Here is a 21,617-nt window from a genome sequence, read left to right on the forward strand (position 1 = left end):
ATGGCACAAATCGACGAACAAATCCTGGTGGGGGAAAGTGGCGAAAATTGATTTCTATTAGGTTTCCACTACTTCCTTATCAAGAAAAGCCTATAAAAGCAACAAGTCTCTACACCATAAGCAAGAAAATTTATACCACAAAACGCGAAGAACGAAGATCAACGGAGACTCAAGCATAGTTTTTCTTATTTATTTTATTTATTCTATTTTGTTTATCATAAGAATTACGAGTAGCTAAGTTTTTAATCTAGGATTTTACTGAACCCAATGTGGTGATTCAAACCTATTTTTCTAATATTATGCAAGTTTAAATTCCATGATTATTTCTTCTATTTGATCTTATTTAGCGCATGAACCTAGCTAATTTATGTTGCTATGTGTTATTGTTAGAATTGATTGACATATCGTTTTAATAATTAGAACATGGATAGAATAGCCTTCGAGTAGTTTTCACCGGATGAGTGTGTCAATTGCATGTGGTGTCGTAGACATACAGATATCACCTTAGGCAGCCGTTTACGAGACTTGTTGTTTAATGCTGTATTCATAATTGGTTTGCATAGACATATAGTGAATCGTTTATGAATAATGGACTCATAATACACGCGACAGCGGGTTATGAGTAATTAAGTGTTTCGGGTTAATAATCAGGAATCCTAACTTGCATGATAGAGGTTTAATTGGATGATGACTTATCGCATAGGGGGAAGATAAAATCCTAGATTCGTTTTTATATTGATACTTTCTTGTGTTTATTTGCTTTCATAATTAGTTTAATTATTTAGTTGATTAAATTTGATAATTTTGCGTAGGCTGGATAAAAATCATAATTTTTAGAATTCGGTACTTAGGATTAGATAATTTGAGTATTCCCTGTGGGATCGACATCCGACTCTCACGAGTCCACTTTTACTACTTGTTTGCGATACGTGCACTTGCGTGTTAGGTATTTAGCTCCAACAAGTTTTTGGCGCCGTTGCCGTGCCGGGGAATACGGCTAAATTATCTATTTATTCTGATATCAAATTTTAGCAATTTTTCTTACTTCAGCCATTTAATTTTTATTTTTATTTTTATTTTTAATTTTTATTTTTTGTTGTTTTTGTTTCATGTCTGGTTACAATGTTCGGGCACCTCAAACGGGATATGAATGGCTTCCATCTGACGAATACCTTAAAAACACCTATGATGTGCCTCCGTTTTGTTCAGCATGTGGTGGAAATCATTATTCTGATCAATGTTGGGGATCACCAACAGCGACGAATTTCGACGAAATTACCAACGGAGGTTATTGGAACACTCACATCAACAACACATACGAGGAAAGCTTTCAAGACCAAGATTTGAACGAGTTTCAACATAGAGAGCCACAATTTGATGATTTTCAAAATTATTATCCAATGCAGCAGCAGCAGACCACTGATGAACAAGTTTATTTGGTATCCCTCATTGCCGAATTCATGAAGTCCACTCAAGCTTCATTTCGAAACATGGTGATACAACTAGAAGAGATGACACTCAAATTAAAATCTGAATCTCTTGAAAATATACCAGACGAAATCAGCAATGGTTATATCAAAGAAAATTCAGGTGAAGCCTGCGGTGAGAAAAAACTTTTATGTCCGGAAAATAGCGTCGACGTGAGAGTAATAGAAATTACGAAGACACTTGAGCATGATGAGTCTGAGAAGGCAATCGAGCTAAACCACGAAGATGCCTCAGAACAAGAGAAGAAGGAGATGGATGTAATGATTGAAGATATTCTAGTTGTGGACTCTGTCGTTGATCTAAATGTGGATTTGAAGGCATCAATAGTGGTTGATGAGAAGACTAATATTTTTGAGGTGGAGGTCATACGCAGACTGGAGATTTTTGTATACCGATTTGAGAGTGCGGGTGATGAAGATCCCGTCTTGGCTTCGTACCGATTGATTACAACCAAAAAGACTACAAGCTAAGGTGGACCGTGACGTATTGCAGTGCTATCCATGCCTTGGTTGCAATTGAAGTGATAGAGCTCATGGATGGATGCGCAATCTATAAGGCTTTGGATTGGACATAACAATTTCAAGAAGCAAAGTCTGGCTGAAGACTTAAAATGTAGCGCTTCTCGGGAGGCAACCCGAGCTTTACTGTTTTTCATATTTTTCTTTAATTTTATGTTTTATTTTTATTTTCATAGGCATATGCATTCTAATTAATTTATTTGATTTCTTATTTTTAAGGTCGGAGTTGCGATAGCGACGGTCATCCGAGAGACATAGAGGGCATCTTCGCAAGAGGAAAATCAGATTTCTTTCCCACAAATTCTCACACCCCGAAGACAACAATTCCGACTAAATCAGGTGTTTTCTATCCTTAAACGTTGTGCTAATTTCATTGAGGGCAACGAAAATTTTAAGTTTGGGGGTGAAAAAAATATATTTTTTTGTTGTGCTTATTTGTTTTAGTTTGCATGCATTAGGTTTTATTGCTTTTATCGTCTTTCCGGAATAAAAAAAATAAAAAAATAAAAAATTGCTTGAGTCGAACGCATCGATGAATTATGATGATGAGAGATGATCAATGTTTGATGATGAAATTGCTTGTTTTGTTGTGATAAGGATTAGATGTTTGTTAAGCTTTCGATTCAACGGAACTTCGAAACGAATTATTGCTAGGAATCACACTTTGTGCATTGCTTTGGTTGAATGTTTTGTATTTTAAATTTGGAGTTAATTTGTGTTAGATCATGCTATGTTCGGTTTTAGACCTCACCTTAGGAAATTTATGATACGAAGTATTGAGTAGTGAGTGATTGGGATATGACTTGGGCCTTCTTTGAACCGTTTGAGCCTTTCAAGCCGACTTTTTTATCGAAATTATCATTAGAACCTTGATTTGAGCCACGGAGAAAAGGTGTTCTTTCTTTTAGCCAAAGTGTATAAGGTAGAAAAGTGGAGATTTTTGAAAAATTAACCCTTGGAGTTCGGTCGAAAAATTTTATAGGTCCTTCTTCTTCGAAAAAAAAAGACAAATATATATGCTTCTATATATATATAAAAAAAACAAAAAAAAAAAAAAGAAGAAAAAGAAAAGAGAAAAAGAAGAAGAAGAGACTAGAAGGGAGAAGTAAGGACTAGTTGTTGAATTGTTTTGAAAGCTCGATCCATTGTCTTAAGAGCAAAAGTGGAGAATTTTGAACTCTTAAGAATCGAGTTTATTAATGTCCTTAGAGGTGAATTCATTGTTTCAAACGCCTATCTTTCAAAGTTTGGCGTAATCACCTCAATTCCAGAAGAATAGCCACCCATATTTCCTACCTCGAACCAAATAGCCTAACAATTGAAAGCCAAAAAGGTCCAATGATCCCATAGCTTAATGTTCGATATTAGTAGAGTAGAATAATTTGGTCAGTATTTGGAGTCAAACATATGCATGTAAGAATAATTTTTTTTTATCTTTAATTTACAAATATTAGATGCTTGAAGCAAGTGCATGAATTGTGGTTTTTGGCTATGGTAAGTGACTAAGTGCTTTTGAATTTTGAGCTTGCGAATGCATAAGAATTTTCATTATAATTACAAGTTCTGAAAACGTGAAGTTGGTCATTAATCTATGTGATGAGATGCGGTAGTTGGGTTTTTTGCTTACGATTAGATTTTGCTTGAGGACAATCAAAAGTTTAAGTTTGGGTGTGTGTTGAGTGTAGATATTACACTCAATACGTTTACTTTACTTGGATCTTTTGTTTACATTTAATTATATTTGTGCTTTAATTAATTGATTTTGCGTTTTATAGGTGAAAAACGAGAATTAGGTGTCCATGAAGGAAAAAAGATCAAAAAGAAAGGAAAAAGTTGCAAATAAGGAAACAAATCAAGTTGGAAGAAGGAATCTCGCCATAGCTTTGACAGTGTCCACCATTTCGAGCATATCTCTATCATACGAACTCCGAATTAAGTGATTTTGACATCATTGGAAAGCTAATTTCAAGGGCTGCAATTCTTATCTACCCAACATTCCAAAATTTGGACTCCAACATGGCACAAATCGACGAACAAATCCTGATGGGGGAAAGTGGCGGAAATTGATTCCTATTAGGTTTCCACTACTTCCTTATCAAGAAAAGCCTATAAAAGCAAAAAGTCTCTACACCATAAGCACGAAAATTTATACCACAAAACGCGAAGAACGAAGATCAACGGAGACTCAAACATAGTTTTTCTTATTTATTTTATTTATTCTATTTTGTTTATCATAAGAATTTCGAGTGGTTAAGTTTTTAATCTAGGATTTTATTGGAACCCAATGTGGTGATTCAAACCTATTTTTCTAATATTATGCAAGTTTAAATTCCATGATTATTTCATCTATTTGATCTTATTTAGAACATGAACCTAGCTAATTTATGTTGCTATGTGTTATTGTTAGAATTGATTGATAGGTCGTTTTAATAATTAGAACATGGATAGAAGAGCTTTCGAGTAGTTTTCACCGGATGAGTGTGTCAATTGCATGTGGTGTTGTAGACATACAGATATCACCTTAGGCAGCTGTTTACGAGACTTGTTGTTTAATGCTTTATTCATAATTGGTTTGCATAGACATATAATGGATCGTTTATGAATAATAGACTCATAATACACGCGACAACGGGTTATGAGTAATTAAGTGTCTCGGGTTAATAATCAAGAATCGTAACTTGCATGATAGAGGTTTAATTGGGTGATGACTTATCGCATAGGGGGAAGATAAAATCCTAGATTCGTTTTTATATTGATACTTTCTTGTGTTTATTTGCTTTCATAATTAGTTGAAGTATTCAGTTGATTAAATTTGATAATTTTGCGTAGGCTGGATAAAAATCATAATTGTTAGAATTCGGTACTTAGGATTAGATAATTTGAGTATTCCCTGTGGGATCAACATCCGAGTCGCACGAATCCACTTTTAGTACTTGTATGCGATACGTGCACTTGCGTGATAGGTATTTAGCTCCAACAACAAGTAAGATAAAATAGTTACGGATTGTGACTTGCACCAGGGGCGAATCTACTCTTGGGAAGTGATGGAACAAGTCATCCTCAATTGTACAAACCTCCACTTATTACGCCTTTATATTATTAAGTCCACCAATTTTTTTTATTTAGTGTATCCAAAATCCAAACAAATGCAAAAAAAGTACCAAGTTTTTCTTTTCCTATCTTCTGGTTTTGTAAAAAACATCCGATTTTTTTTCCTAGGGGCGCTGCCCTCGATCCTCCAAAAAAATAAATTTATCAACCCAACTTCATGCCATACCACCCCACCTAACAGGTCCGGTCCAACACGGTCTTACCCTAACATTTTTTTTGGGGCTATTAGTGAGAGCCCTCTTTATCATTTTTTTAATAATGATGAGTCCAACCCCTTTTCCTTTATTGGTTAAAGGTCCAGCTTTTTCTTATCCCTAGATTTTCCCTCTCCTATTTATTACACATTACACATCGTTAGGGCATTTTTCATTTTTTTCATTTTATCATTTTTGTTTGAATTATTTATCTTCGTTTTAATTATTTGAAAAAAAATTAAAATACTTTTTTCAGAAAAAAAATTAATATTTCTTTTCAGCAATTACTTTTTCAAAAATCAACTATAATATTTTAGAAATCAACTACAATATTACTGAAAATCAATTATGAGTTTTTTGGTTTTTTTTTTTTCATTTATTTTTTTTAATTTATTTTCTTCAGATTTTTTTTCCAGTTGATTTACAAAATTGACAATTTCTAAATATTATTGAAAACAACTATAAAAAAATTGAAATCAATTACAAACAAATTCTAAATCAACTAAAAATATCAAAAGCAACTACATATACATCAACTACAAATTATTTTTTTTTTCAAATTTTATTTTTCCAGCGGGTTATATGATTGAAAAAAACTATAAAAAAAATCATAGTGAACTACCAAAAAATTGACAATCAACTAAATATTACGAAAAACAACTAAAACCTATCAAAAAAACTAAACCAAATAACAGAATAACGAAAACAACTATAAAAGTAGCAGAATAGCAAAAACAATTATATTGTCAAGAAAGATACTCAACATCAAAAGCATTACAAAAAAACAAACGAAGACGTCGGTGGGGCAGAGGTGGAAAGGGAAGGAGACGATGTTGGCTAGGTCACCACATCCGGTGGCGGAGACTAGGAGGTGGATGTAGAGAGGGATTTATGAGTTCTTGTTGTTGTCTTCTACAACTAAATCGAAAATTATAGCGATGGCGGTAACGGCAACGAAGTATTCAGATCTGGAGGTGAAGATGAGATTTTTTCGAGAATGTTTCGTCATCGGGGTGCTGGGTAGCTGGGGAGAACTTTTCACCATCTTGGGGCTGAGGAGCGACTTTTGGCGGCGTCGGGCGGAGATGGCGTCAATGAGATTTCTCATCCGTTGTACTCTTATTTTGGACGGTCTGATCAGTTCTCCGGTGGAGTAGCTCAAAGACTTCGTAGTAGAGACGTGGCGGCAAGCGGAGGGGGAAGGGAAAAGATGGCGGCATCGGGGCTGAGGTGAAAGGGGGAAATGGCGGTGACCGGGTTGAGATGAAAGGGGAGAGATGGCGGCGTAGAGAGAAAAGAGACAGAGGGACCCCGATTGTAAATAACGGCTAAGAAATATCAATAGGAACGTAATAGGGTTTGACCATTTGAGAAATAATAAATCTGAAATAATATAAGTAAATTATAAATATATGGTAAAATATTATGCTCGTATAAGATTTTATTAAACATTAATCTCAAATGACAAGTCAGGGGTGTATGAATAATAATACAAAAGGGGTTGGATCCATCATAATATAAGTAAAAGTGTTGGGGGTAGTTTTACTAATAATCCCTATTTTTTTCTGAACTTGTTTTGTAATCATGTTTTAGTTATTTTTTTCTCTGGCCGACTGCCGGTTGTCGAAGCTCCGACTGCTGGCGGTGAAGGCCAGTCTCTGGCGTTGATTACTTCTTTATTTTATTTTCATATTTTTACGTCGTCGATTTCCGGAGTTGACCGCAATCAGCTCCGGTCTCTGGCGTTGACTTTTTTTTTATCAATTTTTTTACGCCCAACGCTGTATGTTGGTTGTAATTGTACCGATATTGACATTAATTGTAGTGCCGCTCACAGTAATCGTACTATCGTAACACAATAATATTACTGTCAACTACATCAATATTACTATTTTTTTTGGCTTTGTTATTTTCTTTGATTTGTTGACCATTCAACGTAAATTATAGTAAACACAATAATACTACTGTCAACCACATCAATATATAGTTTTTTGGCCTTTTTATTTTGTTTGATTGGTTGACAGATTAACGTAATAGTATTACTGTCAACTATTATAATATTACTGGACAATAATATTATTGTGGTTGATAGTAATATTGTCAACCACATCAATATTAATTCTTTTGGATTTTTATGTGTTTGCCTTTGTTGAACGTTCAACATATTAATATCACTCTATTAAACAATAATAGTAATTTTTGTTGTGTTAATATTAACGTGCTAGAGAGTAATATAGCAATATTATTGTGTTAAATACTAATATAGTTAATATTAATGTGTTAAACAGTAATATACTTAATATGACTTCAACCACAACAGTATTACTACTTAAACGAGCAAAAAATGTTGAAGAAAAAAATTCAAAAATTCAACAGAATTGACAGACGAAATTATAGTCAAAATTGGATTAGGGGTCAAAATTGAATAATTGGTGAAATTTGGTGTCAAATTGAGGTTAAATTGAATAAAATGATGAAATTGGAGCATTTTAAAATGCAAGGGGGTATTTTAGTCTTGTACAAATCTGTGGACATTGTCTGGATTTTCTTGTAAAAGAGTTTTTTATCTAGACCCTTTTATGACTAAGGTGGTGTTTGCAAATGCTTTTTGAAAGTGATTATGCAGTTTTTGTTTTCTCATAATCTGTTTTTAGGTGTTTGCAAAATCAACTTTTGCTTTTGCTTCTCTTAAAATAATCTGCTTTAAGCTATTTTTTTAAAAGCACCCCTAATCCTGCTTTTTCAATTTTAGTTCATTTTCCGAAATGTTTGCAAACACCCCCAACTTTTAGAAATAAGCGCTTAAAACTAACTTAAATCACAATCACTAACTTCTGCCTTTAAATAATCATTTGCAAACACCACCTAGCTCATGATAGGCTTATTTGTAATAGACCCTTTCGAAAAAAATTGAAAAATAAAAATAAAAATTGGACTAATAAAAAAAAGATTAAAAAAAATCAAAATTCAAAAGAAATCAAAATTTCGGAAATAATGATTTTGCAATTTTTCGAATTTTCTGGGAACCAAGTCGAAAATGCAAATTCATATCGAAAATTCAAGAAAATTAGGATTTTTATCTTTTTACGGACCTATGATAAAAAGTACACAATAGTATCGATATTACAAGTGTACTATTTGGAAAAATTAACATTTTCATAAATACTTTCGATAATTAAAATCGGATTGGGAATCGAAATTTTATAAGTATTCCAGTTTGGTTCCAAAAAGTTTGGAAAAAAAGGAATATAATGAAATATTCTATTAATATAGATAAAATAATATAATTACTCTAGCTTGTCTGGGAAGTATCTTATTTCCATATCTTCGGTTACGTGTATATGGCAAATATGTAATCTCCCATTACGGGTGACTCTCTCTCGGCCATTTATTCAGCCAAAAGATCTCAGTAATAGACAATTCAATTTAATCCCACAATCATATTTTTCTCATGGTACCACAACTTAGGTTATAATACGCTTCAACTACTCTACTTCTACAGCCGCCGCCGACCAATTGTCTCGGCGTCTTTATTCTTCAGCCACGGCCAAGGATTGTGAAGAAACTGTTGCAACTCCAAAGTTTTCTATCACCGATCCTTCTTCGCCTTATTATCTTCATCCGTCGTCTAGCCGAGGCTCCGCTTTAACTCATATTAAATTGAAAGGTGAAAACTATTCTTCTTGGGAACAGGCTATTCTTCTAGCACTGAGATCTCAAAATAAAATTGGCTTTGTTGATGGTTCCATCAAAAAACCTGATAAAACCGACCCAAAGTTCATGCCATGGGAAATAGTGAATTCTATGCTCTGCTCTTGGATAGCCAACACCCTTGATGACCCTATTAGGGCTACTAATTTCCGTCTTTCGAATGTTAAAATCTTGTGGGATTGTTTGAAAACTAGGTATTCAGTCAAGAATGGTCCTAAAATATATATATTGTGGTCTAATCTCACCTTGTCGAAACAATCGGGAGTTTCAGTTATGTCATATTATACTCAATTTCTGGGCATGTGGGAAGATCTTGCTTGTTAGGTACAGGTTACAGAACAGCCATGGATCCGAGGAAACACATAAAACAACTGGAAATGATAATTAAAATGATATTGAATAAGAACGGCTCAGTTCCCTTTTCCTGTGTTCATCCGTTTAATCCAGGTCTGATGGTAACACCAACTGAAAACAAGCACCAAGCTACAACCACTGATCGGAACCCTAGATCTGACCCCAAAACCTCACTCCGAGTTGACTCACCAACACATGCACAGTCAACTCGGTGATAACTCACCCTCTCCACTCAGCACAAACCCAGATTTCTGCACACACAACACCAAAACCCTCACAGAAGAGGATTAAGGCCAGAAAAGAGAAGGTTTGAATAAAAGGTGAATCACACCTGTCTCTCTCTCTCTCACCACAGTATAAATACACGGAGTTTCAACGGTCTTCAGCATTAAATGTGCTGCGACGGTAAGGACACCCATTGTCCGGCCAGACCTGCGACGGTGTCGCAGGAAAACGACAAGGGGTGACGATACACTGTAGAGAGAGAAGGGGACAAGGGAAGAGAGAGAAACGGCGCATCAGAAGAATGCTGCTAGGGTTGAGAGAGGTAAGAAGAATGAGGCAAATGGAGGGCTCAGATTGAAGCCCTCAAACCGACGGTTCAGATCTATGTTTGATTGATCAGTGGGCTTAAGTAATGTTGGGCCCGATTTCACAAGTTGGGCTTTGAAATAATTAAGTTATTGGCCCAGATCACAACAGATCATTTCTATTGGGCTCAATACTTAACAATTCTCCACCTTAGACCAATAAAAGGATTATTATGAAACACACTTAATGGACTGGGATCATCATTGCCGTAACTTTGAATCTTAAACACTAATCACACAGATTGTAGTAGAAGATTCAAAAAAGTATTTTTTTTCCACAAAGGAGGTAATCACCAAGATAAAATAAAATTTAACATCACACAGAAGTTAAACAAAATAACACAAGCTATCACATAGAGAGCATTAACAGACTTGCACACAGCAAGCAGACAAACACATGTCTGTATTAATCATGTATTTGAGACAATGTTCAAGGTTCTCAAAGATGATCTCAATTTTTCCACAGGTAGGCACTTAGTGCCCATGTCAGCAAGGTTGAATTCAGAAGGAATTTTCTCCAGGTCTATCTCACCTTTTTCCACCACTTTCCGGATGAAGTGGTATTTAATCTCAATGTGTTTTGTTCTGTCATGAAAGACAGTGTTCTTGCACAATTGTATACCTGATTGGCTGTCAGAGAAAACTACAACTTTACCTTTCAAGAAGCCAATTTCTGAGAGCAGCCCTTTCAACCAGAGAGATTCTTTTATAGCCTCAGTAGCTGCAATGTATTCTGCCTCAGTGGTGGAAAGGGCTACAATATTTTGAAGTTGAGATTTCCAGCAAATACAAGAACCACACAAAGTAAACACATAAGATGTGGTGGACTTCCTATTATCTCTGTTGTTTGCATAATTAGAATCCACATAACCACATAAGACAATTCCTTTTTCACACTTAGAAAATTCAATCCCTGTGTTAACAGACCCTCTTAGATATCTCATTAACCATTTTACAGCCTCCCAATGAGGCATGCCAGGATTAGCCATATATCTACTCAAACAGCTTACAGCATATGCAATGTCAGGTCTAGTACTTACCATTAAATACATGATAGAACCAATTGCATTAGCATAAGGAACAGATTTCATATCACACATTTCAGGTTCAGTCTTTGGAGACTGTTCCTTACTTAGCAAGAAATGAGCAGCTAAAGGCACATACACAAACTTGGCATTTTTCATGGCAAATTTATCTAATATTTTTTCCACATAGGCAGATTGGTTCAGAAACAAAGAACAATCTTTTCTGTTCCTAATTATGTCCATACCCAGAATTCTCTTTGAATCACCAAGAAATTTCATGTCAAAGTTTTCACTTAAGCACTTCTTCACATGATCAATGGCCTTTAAACCGGGGCTAGAAATAAGCATATCATCAACATAGATCAACAGGAACACAGGAGATTGACAATCATCTTTGAAATACAAGCAATGATCAAATTCACTTCTTTTAAATTTCAAAGAAAGCATGCAAGAGTCAATTTTTTTGTTCCACTGCCTAGGAGACTGTTTAAGGCCATAAAGAGATTTCTTTAACAAACAGACATAATCAGGTTTAACAGAATCAACAAAGCCTTCAGGTTGAGACATGAAAATTTGCTTATCAAGATCACCATGCAGAAAAGCAGTTTTAACATCCATTTGCTTAAGTTCCCAATCAAAGTGAGCAACTAGAGCAAGTAAAATTCTGACAGTGGTGAATTTAACAACAGGAGCAAAAAATTCAGTATAGTCAATACCCTCTCTTTGTGTAAAACCTTTAGCTACAAGCCTAGCTTTATATCTAACAGAATCAGATTCATGCTTAATTTTAAAAAGCCATTTACATTCAATCAAAGAGCACTTAGCAGGTTTTGGGACAAGAGTCCAAGTATGATTGACATGCAAGGAGTTAATTTCCTCTTTCATACCAGATAGCCACATAGCAGATTCTGAAGAATTTAAAGCATCTTTGTAGCACTTAGGTTCATTCACATCTAAAGCATCAAACACATTGAATACAAAATATGCAAGCTGAAAATTATCAAGATGATGAGGTTTCCTAATTTCTCTTCTAGGTCTATCCATAGCAAGCTGATAATCATGCAAATCATCAATATCAGGTAAATCAGACTCAACATTTTGATCAAACACATTTTCAGGCACAGAGGATGAATCATCATCATCAACATTATCAATTTCCTCACTTTCAAGAGGAGTTTTCTCCACCTCAATTGGAGCAGAGGGGGGAACAATAAATGAAGGCACAGGCAAACAAGGATATTCATTCTCATTGAAAACAACATTTCTACTAAGGATTGTTTTAAAACCATGTTCATTCTTTAGCCAACATCTATATCCTTTTACCCCTTCAGGATATCCAATAAAAACACATTTTAAGGACCTAGGTTCTAATTTATCAGTTTTATGGTAGACAAAAGCAGAACAACCAAAAACTCTCAAATTAGACAAATCAGCTGGTTTCCCAGTCCACATAGTTTCACGCAAATTTCCAGACAAAGGCACAGATGGAGATCTGTTAATCACATAAGCAGTTGTTAAGACAGCTTCACCCCAAAAAACTTTAGGCAAACCAGATGCATGCAACATGGATCTAACCCTATCCAGTAATGTCCTATTCATTCTTTCAGCTATGTCATTCTGTTGAGGGGTATATGCAACAGTCCTATGTCTTCTAATGCCAAATTCAGCACACAAAGAATCAAATTCATGATTACAAAATTCAGTGCCATTATCAGTTCTAAGGGTTATAAGTTTCTTGTTTGTTTGATTTTCAATAAAGGTTTTCCAAGATTTGAACTTATCAAAAACATCAGACTTTTGCACAAGTAAGAAAACAAACACTTTTCTTGAAAAATCATCAACAACAGACAAGAAATATCTGTTTCCACCAGGTGTGGAGACAGGTGCAGGACCCCAGACATCTGCATGAACATATTCCAGGATTTTTGTGCACTTAGAAGTATTAGGGAAAGGGGATTTAGGGAATTTCACTTTAGACTGTTTACCCATAACACAAGAATCACACAAAGGCATATCAACAACAATGTCATCACTCAGATAGTTGTTTTTATGCAAAATTCCTAGTCCTTTACTACTGATGTGGCCTAACCTTCTATGCCAAAGATCAGTCATGTCATGCTGGACAGAGTTAACATGAGAAACAGATAATGCAGATGCAACATACATATTATGCATTCTAACAGCCTTAAAAGAAAGTAAACCATCATGCATAATATTCATAACCCCATCACCCCAAGTACCCTTATACCCAAAATCCTCCAAGATAGCACAAGACATCAAATTGCTACTAAGCTTAGGAACATGTCTCACATTTTTCAATTTAAGCACAAAACCAGATTGAAATTTCAGACAAACAGTTCCTATACCTAGCACATGTCTTTTACTACTATCAGCCATGGACACAGAGCCATTTTTTAATTCAACATAAGAAGAGAACATGCTTCTGTGGGGTGTCATATATTTTATTTTTTTTTTATTTTTTTTTATGATTTATGTTTTTTTTTTGTTTTGAATTTCATTAAGGGTAAATTAGTATTTTTATGTTGGAGGTCTTGAATTAATAAAAAAATGGACTTGCATATATCCGACGCCTTAACTAATACATAAATACCAAAAAAAAAAAAAACAGCTTAAAAAAAAATCTTGGGGGGGCGGGGGCCACCCCAGCCACAAGCATGGATACGCCCCTGCATAATAGTATTAATATTATAAGTGTACTTTAAATAAAAATGGAATTTTTGTAAATAATTTTGAAAATTAAAATTAGATCGAAAATTAAAATTTTATATGTATCCCAGTTTTGTCCAAAAAGGTTAGGAAAAATAAAAAATCAGAATGAAAAACAATTGAATCGAAATAATTCAAAAGTTCAGTCCGATTTTACACTAGATTCTGAATGTTTAAGAAATCAAACTCATTAGCTTGAGTTGAGGACATTCTTACATTCATATTTGTGATAGGTAAATTTGTAGTTTCGACAGATGGAACTCGAAACTCGTGCTTTGCATCTGAATCCCTTTAAAAAATAATACTAATTTTTCATTAACCTGGTTGAGAACTGTTGCAGATTATGGGAAAAAAACTTCAGGATCTAAAAACTAGAGATTATCAAACTTAGAAAATCAAGATTTTGTGTTTTCTCCTAAAAAAAAAGATTTTTATGTCGAAAAACATCCGTAAAGTAATGCCTTTTTTCTCCGATATGAAAACCTACCCACATGTAACATCTCTTGCATTATATCGTTTATATAAAATGAGTTAACGCTAGATCAACTTGAAAGATTCTAATGGTATATTCGCAATTATTTAAATTATTCATTATTTTTTATCTCTTATTTTTCATCCTCAAATCTGAGTTGCAAATCCCCAAGCAAAAATCTGATTTTTTATCTCTTATTTTTTTATCTCTTATTATAATCATTGGGATTTAGAAACTGATTTTTTTTTTTACTTGCAAAATTATGATGTTTGAAGTAAATAATCGCATGTTTTTAGTTCGTCTTTGTAACAATTAGAGGCAGTGAGTTTGAACTTTTGTGGTTTTGTTTTGATTTTTGGGGGAATGATTGGGAGATCTGTGGCTTTTTGACTTAGGTACTTAATCTAATCCTCTTGCCAATAAAGCTGATTTCGGCTGCAATTTCATTGTAAATTGCTAGCTGCGTTTTATTTGTATTCACTTGAGAATTGAGTATGACTACAATTTGCAGGGGATAAAAATGGTTTCTGGAAAAATACTAAATTGGAAATGGTTCATATTTCCAATTTAGAAAGGATTAGCAATATGAAACTTCTGTTAAAAGTTAGATTTGCTACGAATTTTACTATATAAAATGATATATGACTACAGATGACTACAGTCGTATATGGTCAGGACTTGTAGTACATTGTCGTCATTTGTACTCGACTTTAGTTTGACTATAATTCTTCGACTCAACTAATAATTTGTTTCAATTGGCTAGATTTTTTAATTTGTTTCGTGCTTGATCGAGTTCTTTGATTGTGTGTGTGTGCGCGTGTGTTTTTTAGTTTATTACATAATATTCTAATTTGGAAATTTTTCTGCCATTTGAATGACGTGCGTGTCGTAATTAAATTAAATTTTGTATGCTTGGTGAATCTTTTAGGTCCATTTTTTATGATTTACCCCTTAAAAGTTATGATTTATCATCTTTACTATATGTAGTCATGTATGAGTTATGTGAGGAGAATATGTTGGTGATGTATATGTATAGCAATAGGTGATAGTATGTGTGTGTGTGTGTGTGTGTGTGCAGATTCAAATTTGAAGCAAAATTCGTTGTTTGTTTAACTCTTTTTCTTTTTCGCATGTCTTGGTGTTTGAACTACTATGTAGTAAGTTTTTACGGACTGGACTTTGTGTTTGTCGTTCAAAACAAGCCGTTCTCGTCTTGGAGCTATAATCTACAAACTACATTATATATGACTATACTCGTATAGTCACGCGTGGTCATATATATATATATATATATATATATATATATATATATATATATATATATATATATATATATATATATATATATATATATATATATATATATCTATACACACTCACTATGTGGTTTTTTTGATGTGTAGTCATGTTGATGATTGTGTTTTTTCAATTTTTTGTTCAGTACTAATTGATGATGATGATTTTCTCTTTGTTGAAGAACATATGCATGTGATTGTGTATTTCAATCTGTATTTGTACAAGTTGATTTATAATATCAATAATTAAATTGTGATTTTTGTTGTTGGTCGATGAAGTTCCTTTTTGTATATAATCAGCGGTCTACATAGTCGGTCGACTATACATAACTATATAATTTTGGGGTGAAAAGAAGGTACATGACTATATATAACTTTGGAGTAAAAAGAAGGTACACGACTATATATAATGTGGTCATCTGTTGTCAATTTATGTACAGGAAATTTTATAGAAAAATATTTTTAAAAATTAAAAAATAAAAAAAAACTAAAATTAAAAAAGTTAAAATAAAAATGAAAAATAAAAAGAAAAAATAATATAAAATAAAAATTTATAATTTTTTATTAAAAAATCTAAAAAAATAGGTAAAAAAATGCTAAATGTAGTTGGCTATTAAAAAAATTAAAATAAAAAATAAAAAATAATAGTAAAATAAAAATTTATAATTTTTAATTAAAAAATCTGAAAAATGATAAATGCAGGTCAAAATTTGCTAAATGCAGTTGGGTATTATGCTGAATACAGTTGGTGAAATGCTGAATGCAGTTGGGTGAAACTTACAAATAAGGGCACAATAGTACTTTTGCCTCTGTAGGGGGTATCTTAAAGGAAGATTTTTTGGGGTGGACCTATCCTTATACATTTTTCATATGAGAGGTGTATATCAAATGGACCCTATAATAATTGTATAATTAATGTTTAATAAGTTATTAATTGTCATTTTCACTATTATTAATATTAAAAATCTCTACTAAAAACAAATGCATATATATTTAATTTTGAAAAATATAAAAAAGTACGATTTAATTTTAAAGGAAAGACTGAATTTTGAATTTTTTTAAATTTTGAAAATTTGAAAAATTTCTCAATTATTATTTTCACTTATAAATATCCCTAATCCAATCTTCACAACTTTCATTTTATTTAGTTTATGTCAGGTCTTAATCAATTCTTTTTTTTTTTTTTTCTAATATTGTTTGATGTTTAAATTAATTTTTTTTTTAATTTTGAAATTAAAGTTAATCTCAAGTTTTTTCAAATTTCAATTTAAGATTTTCTTTTTCTTTCTTGTAATTATTTGGGAAAAAAAATTTGGAAAACCGATTTGGACCCGAAGCTGACCCGGACCTGGAACCGCCTCCCCACGGGTTGGTTCGGGTCCCTAAAAGTCGGACTCGGACCCGACGCTCCCCGTGGCCGTGTCTAACTGGTATGGGACGGTATATTAATTCGATATATAAGTGCATGACCAACTATCTTTATTATTCTAGGTTGAGGGGCTATAAATAAAGGAAAAAATAATTTATATGACAAAATTACCCTCAATCATTTACACCCAATTCTTAATTGTAAACCCAACTTAATCAATTTTGACAACAAAAGTCCAATTTTGACTTTTTTTTTTTCAGAAGTTATTTTTTTGCCGCCGGTTTCCGGCGTTGACTTTTCGATTTTTTTTTTTTTTTTTTTTTTTCTGGTTTGTTTTTTCCGCCTCCAGTTTCTGGTGTTGACCGCCGCTCTCTGGCGTTAACTTTTTTGATTTGGTTTTTTTTTCTTTTTCTGGTCTGTTTTGACCGCCACCGATCTCCGGCGTTGACTTTTTAGTGGTTTTTTTTTTTTACTCCCGCAACTAAACGTCGACTGTAATTGTGCTGTCATTAGCGGTAATTATACTGTCACTGACAGTAAATTAACGTAATTATACTGTCACTGACAGTACATTATCGTAATTATATTGCCGTTGACAGTACATTTATGTAATTGTACTGCTGTTGACAGTACAATTAGAGTCAACGACAATATTATTTTTTTTTGTTATTTATTTTTTAAATTTTGTCTGATTTGTTTACAAGTCAACGTAAATATATTATTGTCGTTGACATTAAAATAACTGTAAACACAATAATATTAATGTCAACAACATTAATATTATTATATTTTTGGGGTTTTTGTTTTATTTAAGTTATTGATGGAGTAACGTAATAATATTACTGTCTACAATTGTAATATTACTGAAAACACAAGAATATTACTGTGGTTGACACTTGACGCTAGGTAATATTACAGTTGTTACAATAATATTAATTCTTTTAGCTTTTTACTATGTTTACTTTTGTTGAACGGTCAACATATTAATATTACTGTATTACACAATAATAATGATTTTTGTTGTGTTAATATTACTGTGCTACATATTAATATATATAACAATATTATTGTGTTAAACTATAGTATAATTAATTTTACTGTGTTTAATTGTAGTATAATAAGCCAACACATGCTCCAGAACTGTGTAAAAAACAAAATGCCCAAAGCTATAATTATTACAAAATTCTAGATTTACCCCAATTTTAACAAAAATATGCACATTAACCCTACTTCACCCAACTTTGACTACCACTACCAGCTCCGGTTGTGCCACCACCACGCCGCCGAGCATTGAAATCCGGTGGCTTAATTTTTTTTTTTTGATTTTTTTTTCTGTAGCTTTTTTGTCGTGACTTTTTTTTTTCCTACCTCATTGCGACTTTTTTTTTTGTGAAGCTTTTTTCCTAGTTTTTTTTTTCGCAACCGCCATAATCCTGTTAACAGAAATTTTTTCGAGTTTGCAAAAATAAATGAAAAGAGAATAGAAAAATGGGAACAAATAATTATTACTATTGTAGCACCCCCCTCGGGTCGGGCGATAAATCGAACCGGTTTATCGGAAAACATTGTTTAAATAGCGGAAGCAAAAGGGATCTCTTTGAAATTTTTAAAACTTTCGAGTAGGACCAAAAATGTAATTTATAAAAATCTCTTTTTGGGTCATTTGAAAGCCTTTGGAATCCTTGAGAATTTCGAAAACTTCTTTGGGTGATTTTGGTCGTTTAAATTTTTCGTTTTGAAAATAACTTGGGAAAGGGAGATTATTATTCGAGTGCTACGTTTATCTAACTATAGGTTCTAATTTGGGTTCGAGAAGAAATCAGACTTTTAAGATATTTGGTGAATAGGGATTTTCGGGTAAAAATGCAATTATCCAAAATAAGCGGACCAACTATATTATTATCAAAATAAGGTCCGTACTAAGATAAGAGTTTAATTTTCCTAACGAGGAAATATTAGAGTTTTAGAGAAGCGGAAATACGGAAATCGTTTATAAGTTACATCACCAAAATAAAATAAGCATAGTTCATAGACCCCTCGTACGATCCTCCCAAAAGCTTCGGCCAAGACTCCGATCCACTACTCGGCCCATTCCGATGCGGGATTTCTACTATTACCTGCAATCAAAGAAGTATCTATATGAGCTATTAAGCCCAGTAAGAAATCCGAATGGATAACGAGGTTTTAAAATATGGTTTTACGTACTTATATTAGTATATACACATAAGCATCACACCTTACCATTCGTCGGCAACCGAACTCACATACATAAACACGAAATTTCATGCAAATACTGTAAATTACCAAATTACCCTTTTCGTGCAAATGCATGAATGAAAACATTTTCTGTTGTTCGGATCCGTGAAAAATTAATTTCTTTACTTGGATGATAAGCATATTATTCTGAGCCCGTTCTTTTGGTGGAATCAAACCACCCCTTTATCTATAGTAACTATGGTTGGAATACCGGCCCCCCGTATCCCGACTTATCCAACCCCAAGCATTCCATTAACCTTTCCTTTCGTAAAATGAAATCTCTTTTTATGCAAGACCATGAGACGAATGAGACTCTAAAAATGACACTTTACGACATCACAATTATCAATCAACGAGCATCCATTTATCCACATAATACACATATACACACGGAAATCACACATATATACAACCACTTAGATATAGCACATAATTCACATAATTATTATAGCATCATATTATATATATATAAATCACACACACACAGCAGCACACACACACGGCACACATACACATAACATGCAGCCTCAAAACACACTTTAATTAGTATTAAATTTGCAAACCATGCTCTTAAAGCACCAACATTTCTATTTTTTCATTTATGGGATTTCTCCCCCTTTTATTCATTTAATGAATTAAAATTCTTACAGCCCCTTAACATAGTTCAGCTGCAGATTTTTAACCATCAATTCACCTTCCCACAATTAATAATGATTAGAACACAAAAGTTCCATTTATGACACATGCACAAGCAATATTTCGAAATAATAGCAAATAGCATCTAAAAATTCTCAAATTTAATTATATGCTACCTAACTGACTAAATGAACAGATGCAAAAAGAATTTTGCAGTTTCCTCAAAAATCGGATTTATAAAAATCAAAATACTCGGCAAGTAGTGTTGAAGCCAAAAATGATTTTCCCAACAATTATTAATTCAAATCTAAGGCCAACTAGCAAATAATCAAATTCCACTTACTCCTACTGAGATTTTAAAGATGGAAACATTTTTCATGTCGAAATTTTAAGAAATTGCAGATTAGTCCTAAGGATTCATAGATCTACACATGCAACCCCAAAAATCTTGAAAACTCATTTTCTTTTTCCAAAATTCCCAAAAATTCGAAATATTAAACCTTTAAACACAAAATACTTAGATTCAAAAATTTTAACATGGATTTAGACATGCAAGAACACAAATATCAAGATTAGCACAAAATTTCGGATTTTACACAAAAATCCCTAATTTTTCGAAAAGTGAAGAAATCTTTTAGGTAGTTTCAAAAATTCTTTCCCATACTATGATACCCTTCGATTGCAGCAAGAAATTCGAGATTTATTACCTATCAAAGAGTGTTGGCCGAAGAAAGAAAAAACCTTCAAAAGAAAAGAGGGTTTTTAGAGAAAGAAAGAAAAGGAGGATGAAGAAGATGAAGAACACAAAGATACAATGTTACCTCCTTCAAGAAGTGGCTCCAAGATTGAACCAAGCTAGTTGAATGGAGAAGGTAAGAGCTTTGATATCAAGTTGGGAGGAGTTTAAATCTCCCGTAAGAGGGCAAGTGTTTTTGATGGTGTTCCTAGCATATTCAAGGGTGAAGCTTATATAGGGGATTTGCATTTTGATTTCTCTATTTTTTCTTTGAAGAAATTTTGAGGTGTTGGCCGATGGAGGTGGTGGTGCTTCGGTGGTGGTGGTGGAGAGAAGACAAGTGAGAGTGTAGGTGTAAGATGATGAAGGTAGATGGGTGTCTCTTGGGATGACTTAGCATGCTTGAGTGTAGGATTAGTGTAAATCCTCACTTTTTGCCAAGTGTACAAGCATGCATCTTTTCTAATTTTATTTACTAATTAATAAATTCACTAATTAACTCTGACACACACACACATCCGAAAACACACACAAATATATTATTAATACATATACCTATAGTCTAGAGTAACATAGCTTATATAGCATATGCATATAGGTATGCATACATGTACGTATATATGCATGTATTATGCATGTAATTATCAAATAAATAATTTACTTATACACATAAGTCACATAGTTTAATCTAGCACACAATTATCAATGATTAATCTACTTAAGCACATGGTTACCGAAATAAAATTGGCACATAATTATTCAATGAATTCCTAGCACATAAGGCATATAATCAAATTGGCATATAGGGATTATTAGTCTAGGCAAATAAGGCACTTAGAGAAATTAAGTTAGTAAGGTAAATAAATTCCTTATGATTTCTACGTGAGAATTTTCGGGTTATGGAATTTTGGTTAGGGATTAGGGTTTTGAAAATGTGGGGTGTTACAATCTTCCCCCCTTAAAATAATTTTGTCCCCAACATTGTTACCTGACCCGAATAATTCCGGAAAGTGTTCACGCATTTCCTCTTCTCGTTCCCACGTGGCTTCTTCTAAAGTATGATTATGCCATAAGACTTTAACTAAGTGAATGGTTCGGTTACGTAGGGTTTTGGTTTTGTATTCGAGGATTTGGG

The 21,617-nt window shown here is 33.3% G+C and overlaps 1 long non-coding RNA gene across 2 annotated transcripts; it reads right to left on the reverse strand.

Annotated features, from left to right (window-relative positions):
• Positions 1-17,966: 17,966 nt before the first annotated feature.
• On the reverse strand, positions 17,967-20,802 carry LOC148765673 (uncharacterized). 2 transcript variants are annotated; one of them, XR_016029197.1, is made up of 4 exons: positions 20,568-20,802; positions 20,454-20,487; positions 18,861-18,971; positions 17,967-18,287 (listed from the first exon to the last, which is right to left on the reverse strand). It is a non-coding gene; the product is annotated as an uncharacterized LOC148765673 (long non-coding RNA). The 2 variants fall into 2 exon arrangements; XR_016029196.1 differs by lacking the exon at positions 17,967-18,287 and having other exon boundaries at positions 18,724-18,971.
• Between the last annotated feature and the right edge of the window lie 815 nt (positions 20,803-21,617).

This window comes from Erythranthe guttata, chromosome 13 (assembly GCF_056151865.1).
Source record: "Erythranthe guttata isolate IM_541 chromosome 13, IM_541, whole genome shotgun sequence".
Taxonomy (NCBI): Eukaryota; Viridiplantae; Streptophyta; class Magnoliopsida; order Lamiales; family Phrymaceae; genus Erythranthe; species Erythranthe guttata.